Genomic DNA, 14,002 nt, shown 5'->3' with positions numbered 1-14,002 from the left:
CCCCGACCGGGACTAGAACCCGGTGTGCCGGCGCCGCTAGGCGGAGGATTAGCCTAGTGAGCCGCGGCGCCGGCCTTGGGGTTCTTTTGTAAGGAAGAGTCACTGGATTACTTTGAGAAATGAGGATCATGCTTATGCTACTGTAGATGACAAACTGGCAGGAAGTAATTCTGGAAAAAGAGAATCTATAAATCAGGAGACTCTTGTAATAATTTAGGAGAGATACAAGGGACTGAATTTAGGTAGGAGCAATTCAAATACGGGTAATTAATGTAAGAGATACTTAAGAAGTAGGACAAAGGGATCACGATAATATATTACATGTGAATATGGCAAAGACAGCACCTAGGTTTCTGTTTTGGACATAAGGAATACTGGAGGAATAAGTATATCTGAAAGACAGCTAAGATGCACTCAGCTATGAGCATGCATAGTTGAGGCATCCCTGGGAAGTATCCGGGGGAAATTGTCCAAGAAGATGATTGTATGAAATGTTGGAACTGAGATAAAATTGGTTTAGCACAGAATCATAGTGTTGTGAAGTATCAGTGGGTAAATTTGAGTCATGAGCATACATGAAATTGCCCCAGAAAAGAACATAGAGACAGAGAAGTCTTAACAAAACACGGGACATCAACATTTAAAAACAGGAAGAGGAAAAGGAATGCACATGGGGAGAATAAAAATATGTCCTTAGAACAGTAGAAGGAAAACCAAACCGTCGGGAGAGTGTCAGCCATGTGGGGGAAGTCTCATGGAGGAGAGAAAGGTCACGAGCATCCAGAGATACAGAAAAGTCATGTGAGAAAAAGACTGATGAAGTAGGATAGCTGTGAGTTCATTTGTGCTCTTAGATAGTTTCCATGTAGTGCTGAGTGCAAGCCATGTAGATGCCTATGGGCAGGAGATAGGAGGGAAGGAAGGCAGGGAGCCCAAATTAGAAGGTTGTTACTACACACTCTCCCTTGTCATACTCCTGGACTGTGATTGGTAAGTACAGCATTTATTCTTTAGACATCAGCATGGGTCAGTCCCCTTATTTCTTAAGGTAGTTTATACTTATCACACATAACACACTATCTGGAAGTATTCTAGATAATTCATCACTGCGCTGTCAGTGGATGTGGTTCACCTGGCTGGCACAGACTCACTGACAAGAGTTTCATCTCATTGCTGTTATCTCTTAATTTAGCTTGTTTGGATTGAGCATTTGGCCAGGGTCTCAGAATGCTCAGTGGATGGGTCAATTTGCTTTGCTTGACCAGGCTCCCAAGCAGCCACCAGTCCTCAGACTTCAAAATGCTTCATCATCTGAACAGAGAGCAAGGTGAAAGGGGAGAGGACAGCTCAGCTCAAATCTGTCTGCATGAGAGGAAGCACAGTTCAGAACACATACCCTGCTCACGGAGGGCAAGAGCATTATCTCTGTATGACCTTACTCAACCTGGAGGTCAAGTTTTCTTGAGGAAACGAAATTACTTCCTTTATTCTATCTAGAAAGAAAAATATTTGCCTCTGGAATATCCTTTGAGCATGAGACATTAAGTTTAGAATATAAATCACCTCAACTAAAAGTACAAGGTATTCCGGAAGCGGATTTTGGGCTTGTAGTAGTTTACTTATATATATAAGAGATTTCTTTTCATTATAAAAACAATGTTAACAATATTACAGAAAGTTAAGAAAAGAAAAACACTCCAATCCCAGTAACATAGTTACTAACCTTTTTAGTATTCCCTTATTTCTCTCTATGTGCATCAATATTTTTACATAATTTTTTTTTTGGACAGGCAGAGTGGACAGTGAGAGAGACAGAGAGAAAGGTCTTCCTTTTCTTAGTTCACCCCCCAATGGCCGCTGCGGCTGGTGCGCTGCGGCCGGAACACCGCGCTGATCCGAAGCCAGGAGCCAGGTGCTTCCCCTGGTCTCCCATGCGGGTGCAGGACCTAAGGACCTGGGCCATCCTCCACTGCGTTCCTGGGCCATAGAAGAGAGCTGGACTGTAGGAGGAGCAACCGGGACAGAATCTGGCACCCCGACCAGGACTAGAACCCGGGGTGCCTGCTCCGCAGGTGGAGGATTAGCCTGTTGAGCCACGGCGCTGGCCATTTTTACATAATTTTAAGCATATGGAATGCTCAGTTTTATTTCTGGCTTTCTCACCTGGCTAATGAGCATTATTTCTGAGTTGCAATGTGATCTTTATTATTTTTAATGACTGCATAATATTCCATGGAGTGGATGTGCTGTAAGTTAATTAAGCATTCCTCTATTGTAGCACATATAGTTTGCTTCTAATTTTATTACTATCATAAATAAGGTTGCATTGAAAATGCTGTATTTCCCACCATGTATTTTGTATTTTTTTTTCAAGAAATTAATAAGAGAAGATGAAAAGTTAATCTTTCTGTGTACATATATCATAATTGTTTTACATTTAAAAATATATATGTATGTATATATATGGAGGGAGGGAAAGAGGGAGAGAGATCTGCTCGTTCACTCCCCAGTTGGGACCCAGATCAAAACCAGGAGCCGGGGCTGGTGCTGTGGCACAATGGGTTAAATCCCTGGCCTGAGGTGCTGGCATCCCATATGGGCACCAGTTCTAGTCCCTGATGTTCCTCTTCCGATCCAGCTCTCTGCTGTGGCCTGGGAAAGCAGTAGAAGATGGCCCAGGTCCTTGGGCCCCTGCACCTGCGAGGGAGGCCTGGAGGAAGCTCCTGTCTCCTGCCTTCGGATCAGCACAGCTCTGGCTGTTGTGGCCATCTGGGGGAGTGAGCCAACGGATGGAACACCTCTCTGTCTCTGCCTCTCTCTGTGACTGTCTTTCAAGTAAATAAAATAAATCTTAAAACAAACAAACAAACAAACAAAAAAAACAGGCCGGCGCCGCGGCTCAATAGGCTAATCCTCCACCTAGCGGCGCCAGCACACTGGGTTCTAGTCCCGGTCGGGGCACCGGATTCTTTTCCGGTTGCCCCTCTTCCAGGCCAGCTCTCTGCTGTGGCCTGGGAAGGCAGTGGAGGATGGCCCAGGTGCTTGGGCCCTGCACCCCATGGGAGACCAGGAGAAGCACCTGGCTCCTGCCTTCGGATCAACGCGGTGTGCCGGCCACAGTGTGCCATCCGTGGTGGCCATTGGAGGGTGAACCAACGGCAAAAGGAAGACCTTTCTCTCTGTCTCTCTCTCTCACTATCCACTCTGCCTGTCAAAAATAAATAAATAAATAAAATAAAACAGGATCCAGGAACTCCATCCAGGTCTGCCACAAGAGCAATAGGGGCACAGTACTTTTGCCACTTTCTGCTGCTTTCCCAGGCACATTAGCAAGAAGCTGTATTGGAGGCAGAGCAGCTGGGACTCACTGGCTTTCCTGTATGGGTGCTGGCATTGCAAATATTGGCGTAACCCATTGCATCACAACTCTGGCTACATGTTCAGATTATCTTTATCTTTTTTTTTTTAAAGATTTATTTATTTACTTGAAAGAGTTAGAGAAGGAGAGGCAGAGAGAGAGAGAGAGAGAGAGAGCGACTTCCATCCACTGGTTTACTTCCCAATTGGCCGCATGACTGGAGCTGGTCTGATCTGAATCCAGGAGCCAGGAGATTCTTCTAGGTCTCCCACACAGGTGCAAGGTTCCAAGGACTTGGGCCTTCTTCTGCTGCTTCCCCAGGCCATATCAGAGAGCTGGATCAGAAATGTAGCAGCCAGGACTCGAACTGGCACCCATATGGGATGCTGGCACTGCAGGCAGTGGCTATTCACACTATGCCACAGTGCCAGCCCTTCACATTATCTTTTAAAGGAGTTTTACTATTAGATGTAACCAATAAAAGTTTTCTAGGTAGATGAAGGATCCAAGGGATTAGAACAGGGTCAGGTTGGATGGGTTTCCACTTGGGAAGAGATAAAAAGGCAATGTAAGTTTTGTCCAGAGTTTTGCTAACAACAACACTTAGTTGAGGTTGAAATTATGCTAATGAAATCCAAACCAGAAATGGGATTCTAAGTAAAGGAATAAGTGGAAATTAGAAGTCAATAAAAGGGATGGTGTTGTGGTACAAAGGGTTAAGTTACCACCAGTGACACGGGCATCCCACATGAAACTACACACTCTCCCTTGTCATACTCTTGGACCATGATTGATAAGTATAGCGTTTATTCTTTAGACATCAGTAAGGGTCCATCTTCTTATTTCTTTAGGTGTTTTATACTAAACATACATATATGTTATCAAGTATTCTAGATAATTTATCACTGCACTGTCAGTGGATGTGGTTCACCTGATTGGCACAGACTCACTCACTGACAAGAGTTTCTTTTCACTGAGTTTAAGTACTGTCTACTCTACTTCTGATCCAGATCCCTGCTCATGCATCTGGAGATGCATTGGAAGATGGCCAAAGTGCTTGGGTCCATGCCACTCAAGTGGGAGGCCTGGAAGGAGTTATAGGCTCCTGACTTTGATTTGGGCCAGCCGTGGTCATTGTGGCTACTTGGGGACTGAATGAATGGATGAAAGATCTCTCTCTCTCTCTCTCTCTCTCTGTGTGTGTGTGTGTATGTATGTGTTTCTTCCTTCCTCTCTGTAACTTTTTCAAATAAATAATAGATCTGCTTTTAAAAAAGAAGTCAATAAAAGGGTCAAATGTCTGACAGACATTTAGAAGACTGAAGAAACAATGGGGACAGAGAAACCAAAAGGGATATGAAGTACAAGGCAGTTTCAGCCAATAGACTTCAAGTATGTGTTGGTTGAGGTTGATGCACTTGGAGTATTTCAGACATGCAGAATTGACACTGGATTCTTTGGTTGGAAACTTGTGTTGAAGTTTAATCACTCTGATGAAGTATTAAGAGGGTGGAAACTGAATCACACTAGGGTTTTTAGAGGTGGGGCTCTTGGGAGATGATTAGGAAATACATGAGTTCATCAGGGTGAGGCCCCATGATTGAATACTGGTGCTTTATAAGAAAAGAGACCAGAAGACAGACAGACCCATATACACAGAGGCACATACAGACACACACACTCACTCACTCACTCACTCTCTGACCTTACCATGTGCTGCCCTGTATCGCTTCAGGACTCTGCCAGCAAAAAGCCATCACCAGATGTAGATCTTTGAGCCAAAATAAACCACTTTTCCTTTAACTTATCCAGACTCTGGGATTGTGTTATTGGAAATAGAGAGTACACTCATAGTCTGGACTTGGCAATATGAGGTGAATTAAAAAAGTTCATGGAAGATGGAATTAAAAGATGAGGTTATTTTTGGTGCAAAACATCTGAAATCTGTGCAGTTCTTTTTCATAATACATATTTTCTATAAATGTTCTGAAGACCTTTCATGACCAAAGCTTATTTGGTTTTCACAGTCTATCAGATATTGTCTTTAGCTTTTCATGGATTCTCTCATTTAATCTCCATGATAATGTTAACAGGTGCTGTTATTGCTCCCATTTTCAGGTGAGAACACTAAGACTTAGATGAGTGGTCACATGACTTTCCCAAGATGGCCCTTTTGCCAGCTGTGGAGCTAAAATCTGAGTTCTGTCATTCCAGCACTCTGTTCTACTGGAGTTTCTCATGCTGTGACTGTGGTGTAGGGAAAAATATACCTCATTCTTTGAATTTATATTTTTCTGATTTCTACCTTTGTTTAATATTTGAATAAGACACTTTAACATATAAGTACTGAGACATGGAAGATAGGATCATTTACACATTTAAGCAATGTACTCATAGACAAAGGGATGAACATATTCTAAATTAGTTTTAAGACAGCGTGTAACTGAATGAAAAACATTTAATTTTTATATTCAAGAATGTTTGAATAACACCGACTCTTCCTAGATTATAGCTATATAATTATTGTAAATATTTTATCTTTATAGATAAAAAGAGACAGTAATGACATTAAAATTTTTATTTACTTTTTATTTTCATTTTATTTGAAAGGGGGAGAGAGAGAGAGAGCAAGTCATCTTCCATCCACTGGTTCACTCTCCAAATGTTCACAATAGTCAGGACTGGTGCAGGAGCCTGGATCTTGATCTGAGTTTCCTACATGTATGGCAGGGACCCAAGTACTTAAACCATCATTTTCTGTCTCCCAAAGCATGCATCAGCAGGAAGCTATATCAGAAGTGGAGTAGTTAGAATTGAAACCAGGCATCCCAAGCAGCAAATTAACTGCTGCACCAAATGCTTGTTCCAGTTATGACTTATTATTTCACTGTGTTGGCTGCATTGTGCATGGAGCCAGGTATCTTAAAATATGACTATTATATAGTTGAGAACAGATTGTCTTTAGGGTGAGCTTGGGAATGGAATTAAGCCCAGGTTGTGGATATTCCATATTTTTAGTCCTTTTTTTCAACAAAAATTCTGAGAAAAATGCTTCAATGACTTGGATATTTGGCTTTGAAATGCTTTATGAATTTATTTTTCTTTTTATCAAGAGATTGTCTTTATGACACCTTGGTGCTTAGACTAATGAGTTAGTCAGCTTTTCATTACTATTATGAAACAGTTGACAAAGGCTAGTTATGAAGGAAAGAGGTTTATTTTGGAAGTTCACAGTCTAAGATCAGCTTGTCTTATTGGTTTGGCATCTGGGGGTGGCATTTGTGTTGACTGAGTCCTAAGGCAGTACATAGCATCACATGGCAAGAGACAGGAGCTGCATGTATCTGAGTCTGTTGGTTTCTTATACAGCCACAAGGATTTAATCATGGGGGCTCCACTCTAATGACTCAATGAAATCCAGTCACATCCCAAAGACTCTACCTTATAACGCCATAATTGTATTAAGGGTCTACCCTCCCAGTACCATTGTTAACATAAGACTTTGGGGAACCAAACCTTTAACATGTGGACCTTGGGGAGACATTCAAATCCAAACTAGTCTAAACCATGACAGCTAACATGGAAACAACTTGTCGTTTCAGCTTCTATTTGTGAAGAGGTGGAAGTTGTCATTCCAATCCTTCTAACAAGGAAAAGCTGGACATACTTGAAAACTAGTGATGTTTCCTGGACTTCTTTAAACATTTCTTGCAGAGAAGGTCTGGTAGTGACAAATTTCCTTAGTTATTGTTGGCTTGAAAAAGTGTTTTTACCCTTTAGAAAGATAATTTTGCTGAATATAATATTCTGGATTAATCAGATATTTGATCAATACTTTAAATATTTCAGTCCACTCTCTTATTTCTTGAATGGTTTCTGATTAGAAGTCAGTGTAATTCTCTTTTTAAGATTATTTTTTGGGGGGCTGGCACTGTAGCACAGCGGGTTAACGCCCTGGCCTGAAGCACCGGCATCCCATATGGGCGCTGGTTCTAGTCCTGGCTGTTCCTCTTCCTATCTAGCTCTCTGCTATGGCCTGGGAAAGTAGTTGAAGATGGCCCAAATCCTTGGGCCCCTGCACCCACGTGGGAGACCAGGAAGAAGCTCCTGGCTCCTGGCTTCGGATTGGCGCAGCTCCAGCCGTTGTGGCCATCTGGGGAGTGAACCAGCAGATGGAAGTCCTCTCTTTCTGTCTCTACCTCTCTCTGTAACTCTGTCTTTCAAATAAATTTTATTTATTTATTTATTTATTTTATTTTATTATTTATTTATTTTATTTCAAATAAATTTTATTTATTTGAAAGACAGAGTAACAGAGGAAGAGGGAAAGACAGAGAGAAAGAGAGAGACAGAGAGAGCACTCTTCATTCCATTTGCTGGTTTACTCCCATATGGCTGCAATAGCCATATATGGGCCAAGGGGTAGCCAGGAGCCAGCAACTCCCTCCAGGTCTCCCACATGGGTGACAGGGGCTCAAGTACCTGGACCATCTTTTGCTGCTTTCCCAAGTGCATTAGTAGGAAGCTGGATCAGTACTGAATCAACACTATGCTATGGAGATGATGGCACCTGGGTCCTGGCTTCAGAGCAGTGCGGTGCGCCGGCCGGAGGGTGAACCAATGGTAAAGGAAGATCTTTCTCTCTCTCTCTCTCTCTCTCTCTCTCACTCACTCTCACTCTCTCTCACTGTCCACTCTGCCTGTCAAAAAAAAAAAAAAAAAAAAGAGTGTCAATTTGTTAAGTCAACAACAGGAGTCACTGTGCACTTACTTCTCATGTAGGATCTCTGTCCTTAATGTATTGTACAATGTGAGTTAATGTTAAAACTAGTACTCAAAAAGTACTTTACACTTTGTGTTTCTGTGTGGGTGCAAACTGTTGAAATCTTTACTTAATATAAAGGGAAGTTATGGAGGGGGGGGAAAGCCAGTGTAATACAAAAGCTGTACTTTGGAAATTTATATTTATTAAATAAAAGTTAAAAAATAAAAAAATAAAAAAATACATACCTAAAAAAAGAGAATTACTTGACTTAAAGACAGAAACACTGTATTAAGGTGGTTATCAGCATATGGATGTTTGAAAGGAATGCCAGCAACATCACAAGGGCCCTGGAGAGAGGAATTTGGACCACACCAGTCATGCAGTACCTACACCACACATGAAGGGGCATGGCGTCATTTGAGAGGGGACTTAAGTTAGTTAAGAATGTGGAGTTACCTGTCATTATCCATGTGGGATTGATTCCAGCCCCTTAATTGATTCCTTGCCACTTAATCCAAAATTCATAGATATTCAACTCTTCCAAGTTAAAGGCATAGTATGAGTGTACTTCAAAACGTTCTTGGGAAATAGAATTAAAAGATAAGTTTATCTTGGTAGAAAAACTTTTTGAAATTTATGCATAGGAGTGGTCTTCTAAAAGTTCATGAATAATGCATGCCATACTGTGGGAGCCTCAAGTCCATGAGGGCTCATGCAAAGTGTTCATTAATTCCACAGAAACCCTCCAAAGTCCAGCTGGTAGTGACGTGGGTTAATTCTACTTACAGAGGTGATGGGTGGTGACCGTTTGGTCAGTAATTTGCGCCCCCTGTCCAGAGTGCAAAGAGTTGGGTAGAAAATAAGCACATTTGGCTTATGGTCAAAGCAGCCAGGCATTTTTCCCTGGTCTTCTGCAAGACTATCAACTCAAGGACACAGTCTGCAGCTGTATTTGGCTTCCATTTACCCTCCCTACCAGATTCTACTTAAGATGTTTGCCCTGGAAGGGGTAGAGGGAAGGCATACCCCTAGAAGTTACCCCAGGCAAGAAGTGTTCTTTCTTGTGGGGGAAGGGCAGTGTGGTGAGCCTTTACAGTGCATGTTATGAAGAAATATGCAGGGACTTCAAAAAGTTTTTGCACCAAAATTAACTTGTCTCTTAACTCCATTTTCCATGAGCTTCTATTTGAATACAACTAATAAACATCCTCCCATGCACTTTCAATTGTCCATAAATTAGTTACAGTATCTGTTACAGTGTAAATGCTATGTAAGCAGTTGTTACACTGTATTGTTATTATTATTTTTAAAAGATTTTATTTATTTATTTGCAAGGTAGAATTACAGACAGTGAGAGGAAGGGACAGAGAGAAAAGTCTCCCCTCCATTGGCCGCAATGGCTGGAGCCACGCCGATCTGAAGCCAGGAGCCAGGTGCTTCTTCCCAGTCTCTCACATGGGTGCAGGGGCCCAAGCACTTTGGCCATCTTTCACTGCTTTCCCAGGCCACAGCAGTGAGCTGGATTGGAAGAGGAGCATCTGGGACTAGAACTGGCGACCATATGGGATGCCAGTGCCGCAGGTGGAGGATTAACCTACTGTGCCACTGTATTATTGAAGGAATAATAACAAGAAAAATAGTACGTATATGTTAAGTACAAAAGAAATTTTTTTAAAATAGTTTTGGTCCACAGATGGTTTAATTTATGGGAGTGGAACACACAGGTCTGGAGACCTGATGGTGTATGGTATTCTCTAGGGCAACCACTGAAACATTTGTATCCTAAAGTTTTTTTGAGATACTATGAGAGAAGATAAAATTAAATTTTATAAAAATTGGTCAATTGAAACTGGAGAAGGAAAGAAAAGAGGGACCAAAAACAAACAAAATGATGCCACTAATAATTAACAGTTACAAACATAGCAGATGTTAATCCAACTGTATCAATAATTTAAATGTAGATGACTTCAATACCAATAAGATTATGGTTACAAGCATGGTAGATATTAATCCAACTATATGAATAATCCACTTAAAATGTAGATGATTTTAATACACCAATAAGAAAATAGATTTTCAGAGTGGTGAGTGTATTTAAAAAAAAAGATTTAATTGTACAAGAATACTTCAAAAGTTTCATGCAAAGTAGAATTAAAAGAGGTTTATATTGGTGCAAAATATTTTTAAATCCATGCATAGTTTTTCATGATATGCATTTCCCAAGACCTTTGGGAGGTACTTTCATATGCTGTTTACAAGTAATCCACTTTATTATTTTTTAAGTTTGTTTTTAAATAATACAAATTTTGTAAGTACAACTTTAGGAATATAGTTATTCTTCCCACCATATCCACTCTCCCACCCACACTTCCACCCGCCTCTCCTCCTCCCCCTTCTCAGTCCCATTCTCTAGTAACATTCATTTTTAATTAACTTTGTACACAGAAAACCAACTCTATACTAAGTAAAGATTTCAACAATTTGCACACACATGCACACACACAAAAAAACTGAGAACTAGTTTTGCAGTTAACTCTCATAATACAACTCATTGAGGACAGAGGTCCTGCGTGGGGAGTAAGTGCACAGTGAGTCCTATTAATTTAACAATTATCACTCTTATGTATGATGTCAGTGATCACCCGAGGCTCTTGACATGAGCTACCTAGGCTATGGAAGCCTTCTGAATCCACAAACTCCGCCAGTATTTAGACAAGGCCATAAGCAAAGTGGAAGTTCTTTCCTCCCTTCAGAGAAAAGTACATCCTTCTTTGATGGCCACTTCTTTCTGCTGGGGTCTCACTCACAGAGATCCTTCATGTAGAACATTTTTTGCCACAGTATGTTGGCTTTCCATGTCTGAAATGCTCTTATGGGCTTTTCAGCCAGACCAGGAAGCCTTGAGGACTGATTCTGAGGTCAGGGTGAGTAATCCACTTCAAATACAAAGACTCAGACAGGTTGAAAGTAAAGAGATTGTGATTCCTATTGAAACAGCTTAGTGAGCAAGTTGTGGAGGCTGGAGGGAGCAACATAGGTGAGGAGGCAGATCCAGCCTGGATTATTTAGCAGTTTTATGTGTGGGAGTGGGGCAGGGATGCAGAGGGTGATTTGTTCTGTAACTTTGCCAGGGGGGTTCTCAGTGCCTGTGCTGTGGGAGCCATAGCTCTTAGGTGTGTTTCTTGGCACAGCAGCATCAGCAGCAACATCACCTGGGAACTTGTCAGAGATGCAGATTCTTGAGCTCTTATCCTAGGTGGGGCTCTGCCAGCTGTGTTTCGCAAGCCTTCCAGTTGATGCTCATGGACACTCAACTTTGAGAACCTCCTTGGCAGAGGATGCCTACCAGAGTTTGGCCATGGATCACATTCTCAAGAATAGGTGTTGGTTCCCAGATGCCTACTCCCTGAGTATTGCTGAGTATATAGGGATAAGTTTACCTTCCTGGTCCAACCAAAACCTCCTGGCAAGCCAGGGCCATGTCACACTTATCTGTAAACCTTTTTAGGTCTCACTTCTTAAGGGTTGGTGTTATCAGTTGTCACCTGGCACAACTCCAGACTTGATGGAATCAGTATACATTTTAATATGATCCCCTGTGTATGTTTAGCAAAATCTAACTGAGCAATTGGATAGTGAATGTGCTCATCAAAAAGAACAAGTCTTGAACACTGAGCTAAGAAAATATACATGATTGCTTTTGTCTATATCAAAGATGTCCTTGACTGGGGTTCAGGACCACATGGGGATACCTGGAAGGACCATGATACTTCCTGGGAAAGATTGCCAAAGGGTGTTTCCTTCTAAAGAAGATGGAACCAGACAGAGCCAAGGAATTGTGGTTGGCAGGACTTTGAAGTATTTATCACTCAGTTGGCATCCAAATCCTTCCTCCTTGGATTTCATGGAAGTAGTGAGAATCCCCAGAGAACAGGTGTGTGGTAGATAAAAACTGACAATGGTATTTCTCTAAGATGGTGGGGCACGAACTACATGGAGTTAACACTCCTACAACAGAGAATATGGAAAAAGGACAGAGCCTACTCTGCAGTATTGATATTTTGGGGGCTCCAGGATTCCACACCCTGGCCATGTCTGGCAGGGAACCAAGGGGCAATAGCAGCACTCTGATAGAGTTGTAGTGTTCATGAATATAGTTGAGAGATTCCTGGGGACATCAAGAAATACTTAAGGGGCTCTGGAGGGGTATGATGCAGTGAAAAATGAGTTACTTATGCTAATAATGTTACCCCATTATCCCCTACAGGCTGAGTGGCTTCACTAAATCCTATTCCCTTTCAAGAATAGTTTTGTGTTCTTTTTTAATCCTGATCCTTCCTTCAGCCAGCCCTTTAGTTCACACTATGATTTGGATATGGTTTGAGTGTGTCCCTGAGGGTTCATGTGTTAGGGGCTTGGTCCACACTGGTATTAGGAGGCAGTGTGAGACCTTTAAGAGGTGGGGCCTAGTGGGAAGTCATTTTGTTGTCACTGAAGTCAGCACTCTGATGAAACTGATGTATTTCTTGTGGGACCCTGGCTAGTTCTACTGAGTACATTGCTATAGCAGAGCAAGCCTGACCCTCCCTGTGATCTGGCTTCCTGTCTCACCATCTGATCTGTCCCTCTCACATGCATGCCTACCCTAAAGATGCCACCTGCTATGAGGTTCTTACCAGAACTAAGCAGATGCTGGCACCATGCTCTTGAACTTCCAGAACCGTGAGCTAAATAAACCTCTTTTGTCTGTAATGTACTGAACCTTGGGTATTTTCATTATAGTAACAGAAAACAGACTAAATCAGTTGGCCTGCAGAAACATCTGTAACTCATGCAACACAAAGCCTAGGGAGCAATAGTATCTAGGATAATTTTCTTTGCCCTTTGATTTGCTCTGTTTTTCTACTTGATTTTCTTTGTTTTGGGGAATATGAATTTCATTAATACCTCTTTGAAGTGAATGATGTAGATCAGTGTATTTGTTCAGTTCTTTGTGCCTTTCAGTTTCATGCTCCTTGAATGACAGAGCTTGCAATCCGTTGAAGACCACATCACCCAAGTTCTCACCTTTTATCTCGTACTTCACAAGATTCCCCCTAAGAATACCACATTTGCTTTTCAGGACTTTGGTTGTGTGCTTTATTTCCTCTATGGAAAGACCCAGGGAAAGTTTAAATTACAGTTAATTGATAGAGGCCAAAGAGGAAGACAGAAAATTTAATTAGTTTCTCTGCAAAGTAATGTGTATTAATCTGACTTTCCACACTAGAGACTAACATATCTTAACTTAAGGTGCACACAAAATGTTCTGTTTAAACATACAGGATCTGAGTCATTCTCCCAGCTTATTTTCTGTCTAGACAAAGAGGAGAATCAAATCCCTTTTTAAATTATAAAGTTCTCTGTGATTAGAGATCATAGTTGTCTCCTGAGGCACGACACGAACTTCATAAATAGTTAACAACTGTTAACACTTGACTATTCAGGCAGCACAGAGCAGACAGTGTTGGCTTCCCCTGCTATGCATCTGCAGCCCGCCTCTGCTTTCAGCTGCAGTGGGTGGTCATTTCCATGCAGCCCACCTGCTACCTCTTGCATTTGAGTCTCACATCTTGCTGTAGGTGTTTCTCCCAAGTGCAAGGAGCTCTCTGAGCCCACGTGCTCAGGCTTGGATGTGTGAGTGTGTTGCTGCCTCTGTTGTAACCAACAACCAGCAGTGAAAGGCTGGAGATGGTGAATAAATGCCCAAGCTCTTGACCTTGGGCTGAGGAGTCTCAGCCTTATTTCTGCCTGGCTCCCTGCTATCACTGGGGTGTGGTTTGAGTTTGTCCCAAGGGTTCATGTGCTGAGAGGTGATGGGCCTTTTTAGAGGTGGAGAC

At 41.9% G+C, this 14,002-nt stretch overlaps 1 long non-coding RNA gene across 9 annotated transcripts in view; it reads left to right on the top strand.

Annotated features, from left to right (window-relative positions):
* The window catches only part of LOC103352282 (uncharacterized), a 387,286-nt gene that overhangs the window by 34,624 nt on the left and 338,660 nt on the right, over positions 1 to 14,002 (top strand). For 2 of the 9 annotated variants that reach the window (XR_011382484.1, XR_011382486.1), the window contains exon 3: positions 6,961 to 7,077. The exons of the other annotated variants lie outside the window; for them this stretch is intronic. This is a non-coding gene — a long non-coding RNA (uncharacterized lncRNA). The remainder of the gene's footprint in view (positions 1 to 6,960; positions 7,078 to 14,002) is intronic. 9 annotated transcript variants of the gene reach the window in all.

The sequence above is a fragment of the Oryctolagus cuniculus genome, chromosome 15, assembly GCF_964237555.1.
Source record: "Oryctolagus cuniculus chromosome 15, mOryCun1.1, whole genome shotgun sequence".
Classification (NCBI taxonomy): Eukaryota; Metazoa; Chordata; class Mammalia; order Lagomorpha; family Leporidae; genus Oryctolagus; species Oryctolagus cuniculus.
The sequence above is the reverse complement of the archived record's forward strand: the minus strand, read 5'-3'. Positions and strand labels throughout refer to the sequence as shown.